Source organism: Palaemon carinicauda, chromosome 4 (assembly GCF_036898095.1).
Source record: "Palaemon carinicauda isolate YSFRI2023 chromosome 4, ASM3689809v2, whole genome shotgun sequence".
Taxonomy (NCBI): Eukaryota; Metazoa; Arthropoda; class Malacostraca; order Decapoda; family Palaemonidae; genus Palaemon; species Palaemon carinicauda.
Window position 1 is genome coordinate 4,315,957 of NC_090728.1, and position 7,574 is coordinate 4,323,530.

Below are 7,574 nucleotides of genomic sequence, written 5' to 3' on the forward strand. Positions count from 1 at the left end.
TACCCCACCGCCATTGCCCAGCCCATCATTGAGACACTCAATATATATATATATATATATATATTTATATATACATATATATATATATATATATACATACATATATATATAAATTATATATATATATATATATATATATGTGTGTGTATATATATATATATATATATACGCCAATTGACGAAATGGGCTTCAATTAGAGTTCCTCAGTCATTTGTATCTTGACCTTTTAAATCAATACACCTCCATTCATCACCTACTTCACACCTCATAGTCCTCAGCCATGTAGGGCTGAGACTTTATTATTATTATTATTACTATCCAAGCTACAACCTTAGTTGGAAAAGCAAGATGCTATAAGCCCAGGGGTTCCAATAGGGAAAAATAGCCCAGTGAGGAAAGGAAATAAGGAAATATATAAATGAAGAGAACAAATTATCAATAAATCATTCTAAAAAAAGTAATAACGTCAAAACAGATATGTCATAATATATATAAACTATTAGTAACGTCAAAAACAAATATGTCATATATAAACTATAAAAAGACTCATGTCCCCCTGGTCAACAAAAAAGCATTTGAACTTTTGAAGTTCCACTGATTCAACTACCCGATTAGGAAGATCATTCCACAACTTGGTAACAGCAGGAATAAAACTTCTAGAGTACTGCAAAGTATTGAGCTCCATGATGGAGAAGGCCTGGCTATTAGAATTAACTGCCTGCCTAGTAATACGAACAGCATAGAATTGTCCAGGGAGATCTGAATGTAAAGGATAGTCAGAGTTATGAAAAATCTTATGCAACATGCATAATGATCATATTGAACGACGGTGCCAGAGATTAATATCTAAATCCGGAATAAGAAATTTATTACACCGTAAGTTTCTGTCCAACAAATTAAGATGAGAACAAGCAGCTGAAGACCAGACAGGAGAACAATACTCAAAACAAGGTAGAATGAAAGAATTAAAACATTTCTTCAGAATAGATTGATCACCGAAAATCTTAAAAGACTTTCTCAATAAGCCAATTTTTCGTGCAATTGAAGAAGAAACAGACCTTAAATGTTTCTCAAAAGTAAATTTGCTGTCGAGAATCACACCTAAAATTTTGAAAGAGTCATACAAATTTAAAGAAACATTATTAATACTGAGATCCGGATGTTGAGGAGCCACCGTCCTTGACCTACTTACAATCATACTTCGAGTTTTGTTAGGATTCAACTTCATACCCCATAATTTGCACCATGCACTAATTTTAGCTAAATCTCTATTAAGGGATTCACAAACCCCAGATCAACATTCATGGGATGGAATTGATGCAAAGAGAGTAGCATCATCTGCATATGCAACAAGCTTGTTTTCTAGGCCAAACCACATGTCATGTGTATATAGTATGAAAAGTAATGGGCCAAGAACACTACCCTGTGGAACACCGGATATCACATTCCTATACTCACTATGGTGCCCATCAACAACAACTCTTTGAGGTCTATTACTTAAAATATCAATAATAATGCTAAGAAACGACCCACCCACTCTCAACTGTTTCAGTTTGAAAACAAGGGCCTTATGATTAACACGGCCAAAGGCAGCACTAAAATCAAGGCCAATCTTACGAACTTCCCGACAACAATCAAGGGATTTCTGTACAGCATTGGAGATTGTAAGAAGGGCATCACATGCTCCAAGGCCTTTACGAAAACCAAATTGCAAACTAGGGAGTAGATGATTACCTTCAGCAAGCCTATGAAGAAGTTTTGCCAGAAGACGTTCAAAAACTTTAGATAATATGAGAGTTATGGAAATTGGGCGGTAATCAATGGGACTTGAGCTACCACAAACACATTTACATAGAGGAGTAACATTACCAATTCTCCAACAAGTGCTAAAAGCTCCTCTTCTTGCTAACTTGCGCAAAATAACAGATAACTTTGGAGCTAAGAAATCTGCTGTCTTTATAAAAAACAAAGGAAAAATACCATTTGGGTCTACACCTCCATAATCATCAAGGTCCATCAACAGAGCTTTAATCTCACGAGATCGAAAAGCTAAACTAGTTAGCTTAGCCTCAGGAAAACAGGAATGAGGAAGTTCAAGTTTTTCATTACTCTGTTTACTGTCAAAAACATCAGCCAAAAGGGTTGCCTTATCCTTTGGACAGTGAGTGACTGAGCCATCAGGTTTAAGTAAAGGAGGAACTGTTGCATCTACATGAAAGAGTGCAGTTTTAAGGGTAGACCACCATTTATGTTCCTGAGTTGTACCAGAAAGAGTTTCTTTTATGGTTAAATTGTACTCCTTTTCAGTTGAGGCATAAACTCTCTGAGAAAAAGCTCGAAGCTGAGTATAGTTGTTCCAGGTCAAATCTGATCTGTTACCCTTCCAAAGGTGATAGGCCTCCTGCTTCTCCAAATAAGCACATCTACAATCATCATTGAACCATGGTTTGTCTTTCACTCGGTACCTTAGCATACGAGAAGGGATACGCCTATCAATTATGTTGACTAGATTTTCATTCAAAGGGACAACAGGATCTACACTATTATATAATTTTGACCAATCCAAGCACTAAAGATCATGCAAAATCCCATTCTTGTCTGCTTGGGATTTCATATAAATTTTACCAGAATATGATATATCTGGGACAGGCTGCTCAGTCTTCACTAATAATGAAATCAAGGCATGATCAGATGTCCAGCGTTTCTAGTACCTCCTGAAGCCTAGTTAAACATAGGTTGAACTAATATCTCTGGGAGAGCGAGAAGGCCATGCCTTAAAGATATCCATCTACCCCTCACTATTATCTAATCCATATATGGCACTCACGTAATTTCTTTTATGGTTTCCTTTCTAATCCTGCCCTACCACTTAACTTCTGATAAAACTCTTTGGGATTTGTATTCACACACACACACACACACACACATATATATATATATATATATATAAATATATATATATATATATATATGTGTGTGTGTGTGTGCGTGTCTGCATATATATACATGTATATATATACATATATATATATATATATATGTGTGTGTGTGTGTGTGTGTGTACATATATATATATATATATATATGTATATATGTATATATATATATATTTATATATATATATATATATATATATGTATTATTATTACTAGGCAAACTACGACCCTAGTTGGAAAAGCAAGATGCTATAAGCCCAAGGGGTCCAATAGGAAAAAATAGCCAAGTGAGGAAAGGAAATAAGGAAACAAATAAATGATGAGAACAAATTAACAATAAATCATTCTAAAAACAGTAACATCGTCAAAATAAATATGTCATCTATAAACTATTAACAACGTCAAAAACAGATATTTCATATAAACTATAAAAAGACTCAGGTCAGCCAGGCCAACATAAAAACATTTGCTCCAACTCTGTACTTTTGAAGTTCCACTGATTCAACTACCCGATTAGGAAGATCATTCCACAACTTGGTAACAGCTGGAATAAAACTCATAGAATACTGTGTAGTATTGAGCCTCATAATGAAGAAGGCCTGGCTATTAGAATTAACGGCCTGCCTAGTATTACGAACATGATAGAATTATGAGGGAGATCTGAATGCAAAGGAAGGTCACAGTTTTGAAAAATCTTATACAACATGCATATTGAACTAATCCATATTCGATTTTTTATTCATCTGTCTATACATTAATAATTATATAATGCTTAATTCTTTTGTTATTATTTTCTTTTAGTTCATTTTTCAATTGTTTGTATTTATCTGCACTAAACTTCCTTATTAGGACTGTTAGGCTCATAGCATTCCAGCTAGGGTTGCATAATAATAATAATAATAATAATAATAATAATAATAATAATAATAATAATAATAATAATAATAATAATAATAATAATAGTGAGGAGGTCTGAATACATTTCTGTTATTTTGGCATTTATCAGTCAAAGAAATACTATACTAATAATTGAAAAAGGAAAAGGAGGGTTAAGCTTCACAATATATTAACAAGATAAAACATAAAACAATACTGTAACATAATGCTAGAATGTAGTAATATCACTGGGTGGGTGACAATTGCATCGGCAGTACTAAAGAAAATTTTAGTTACACGTAATTGAGATATTCCTGCTATACATATAAACATGAAACTAAACCTAAATTGAATAAAAAAAACTCATAAATAAAAAGCTTTTCTGCTTGTTTGTTTCAGTTTCTAAATGTTAAATATAAACCCACAATCTTTGCCTTTTATCAGCAATGCTCCTAATGTATTCAGTCACTACAACTGAGCAAGGTTGATTATGAAAATCATAGTCATTTACACCACCAGTCATACAAATTCCTTTTAGACAGAAATTCTGCAACATTTGTAATACTGCAGCACAGTACATGTGCTAAAAAAAAGGGGGGGGGGGGGCGAGGATTGGATCTGAGAGATATCCCTCTAAAAAGCTTAACCTGAAAAATATGATTGTCATACCCCTTAAGCTTCAAAAGTTTTGGAAACTGAGACTCACTATCCAAGAACACTGACGCAGAGCTTAAAAGCAATCATGATAGGAACTGGGGTAGGTTGCTAAATACATACAAGTGTACTGGGCATATGGATATAGAATACAGTCAAATATGTCCTCAACAAATTATTCTAGCACCTAGCTTTAATTTGGTAATAAACGAATACACTACAGGGTATATTAATTACATCTTCTGGCTAATTGAAATTAAGAAATTCACTCACTGTTCTCACAAGTCTATTTTATTTTTTCTTAAAAACTGATCATTATTGGAAAATAGTTTTCATAAAAAAAAAAAAAAAATATTCGGCTTAAATCACCAAAACCATCTATGATTTTGAAAAGCTATGTAGTCTTTAATGAGCTCATGTTAAGTACTTTTCAAGAATAGCAATTAAGTACATTAAATTGCCTTCTAGGCCTAAGAAACTATAAAACAGTAAAAATAAAACCTCCTAAAAGTTTGATAAAATGCAGCTTTAAAACTATATTTCACCATTCAAATTATTTTATATCATATTACTGTACTGTATACAGTAACTATTCTTAATGGCAAATTTAAGGAGAATCGTCGTACACCACCCAGAGGATGAAACCAACATTTAAAATATCAGGGAATAACAAACCTGTATCAGTGTTATTGGAATGTTCAATTTGATTATCCTAGATATAAATCAAAGAAAATATAATTTTTTACCATTTTGGACTACATTGCTTTAGGAAACATTTTGAATGTGGTAGCTGTCAATATCACAGCATATTACACTTGCAGAACTAGTCCAGCTGCGGATAAGTTGTCAACATCACCACCTGTGTGACGCACTGCCGTACAAACAAGTACTGGTGCAATGCCTCGGAACAGGACGATTTGGCGCCGACTCTTTGGCGCTGACGATTTGGCGCCGCCATTTTGGCGATAGACAGTTTGGCACTCATTGTTTTGACGATGAGCTGTTTAGGCGCCAAGAAACAAACTTAAGGACCATACGCAAATTTTTGTCTCGTTTAGTGATCACCACATTACACCAAAAGCCTCTTTTGATTTGAGAATTGTAATATTAAACCAGTTATTACGATATTCAAGTCTTGTTTAGTTATCACATAATTTTACCAGTGTCTCGTTTAGTGATCATCTGATTACGCCAAAGGCTTGTCTGATTTGAGAATTATAATAGTAAACTAGTTGTTACCATATTCAAGTCTTTTTATATTGGAAAACGCTTTTCTTTAGTTTCTTGTACAGCTCATACCTTAAATGGCCGAAAAAATCTTAAACAATAGAGGCAAGCCAAAATTTTCACACAACGGATATATGTATGTGTTCGACAAATGTAGCAAAGATGATCCTTCTCTCAAGTTTTGGAGGTGTGAATCAAAAAATGAGTGTAAAGGGCGTATTCATACTAAGAACCAGGAAGTATTGAAAGAAGTAAATAATATTCATAAGCACCTGAAACAACTTGGGCTCCAACATTTATATAATAATGACCCCGACTTCTCAGTAAAAGCCAAAACGATCGTTGCTTTATCTTTTGTACCTATTTCTCACATGGATGTTTACATCGATGCTTTGGCGCAATATTTACCTGATGAGCTCCAGCCGTTAATGAACTGGGTCGAAGATAATTATGTAGGAAGACCTCTGAGGAGGGGAAATGGCCGACGTTCACCACTTTTCCTTACGTAAAAGTGGAATATGTATAGTCGAACGATATTAGGCGAGGACAGGACAAACAATCATGCTGAAGCTACGCACTAGAATATCTATGCAGAACTTGGAATGAACCACCCTGTTATATGGAAATTCATCGATGGCATAAAGAGAATTCAGAAAGGCCGCGATTCTTTTGAACAATTAATTGCTGGGAATCCTCCTGCTCGAAAACGCTTAAAATACATTAAGACTGATGAACGATTTCAACTATAGTACAGTAGTTTGATTCATGAGAACCACTGGAATACTTACTTGGTTTGGCATATAACTATGAAATGCATTAACATGTTGGTGAATATATTTCATTTTTTTTTTCATTTTTGTAGCAGTTTAATACTGTATTGCTGAAAATAAATAAACTATTTTATTTTTGTTATTTTTTACCCATGCACTAAATATAAACACACACATGTGTGTATATATATATATATATATATATATCAGGTCAGAGAATTTTCAAGCTGGCGCCAAATGGGCTAGCGCCAAAATAACGAGCGCCAAAACAATTTAGTGCCAAAACGGCGGCGCCAAATCGTCTTCGCCAAAAGAGCGGCGCCAAAACGTACTGGACTCGCAATGCCTATCTCTATTTTCTCTCCATCTTCATTCCAACAAGACATAGGATGCAGGGTGTCAAACATGATTCTTCCTGAACCTGCTGCTTCAGACATTGTAAAGCCGTCATCCATCAACATTTTAGCATTTTTAATGCTAATCTCAGAGTTTCCACAAACATGGCGATTAGCTGTCAGAGCAGCTTTTCTCGTAGCAGCAAGTGATTTTTCCTTGGAGATTCTTTCTGGATCATGATCGCTTAAAAGGCAAGAGTATGAAGGTGCAAACGGGTCACTTGTCGATATCCAGGTTTCTTTGGTAATTGATTTAAGAATCTGATAACCTCCCGTGAATTGTAGTCTGAAATAAAGCTGACGTGTCCATACTTCAAGATGCTGTAGAGATTAGGAAGTTCCTGTTCTTTCATGGTAAGAGAATCTGCATATGCAATAATGTATTGACTCAAATCCTTAAGAAGTTCTGTCTCCGTGTAGAAAGCCATTTCAAAGTGAATTATGGTTTTGCTAGGCAATATTATCATCTGATCCCTAACGGTCTTCAGTCGTTCCTCTCTCATACCAGGAGGAAAAGGAAAATTGTCCATCATCTGAAGACCTCCCACAACTAATAGATTAGATTTGAAGGAGCTTAATTCCGTTCCAAATTCCTCCAGTGAGCTAACTTTTGGGTTATCATTGTCACTATGAATGATGAGTCTGTTTGCTCCTGGTGCTTCATACTTTCCCTATTTCTCACCCGTCTTGTACTCAAAAGATTAAATGAATCTTCC

The 7,574-nt window shown here is 34.7% G+C and overlaps 1 pseudogene; it reads right to left on the reverse strand.

The window, feature by feature from the left end:
- Positions 1 to 5,275: 5,275 nt before the first annotated feature.
- The window catches only part of LOC137639252 (ADP-dependent glucokinase-like), a 10,182-nt pseudogene continuing 7,883 nt past the window's right edge, over positions 5,276 to 7,574 (reverse strand).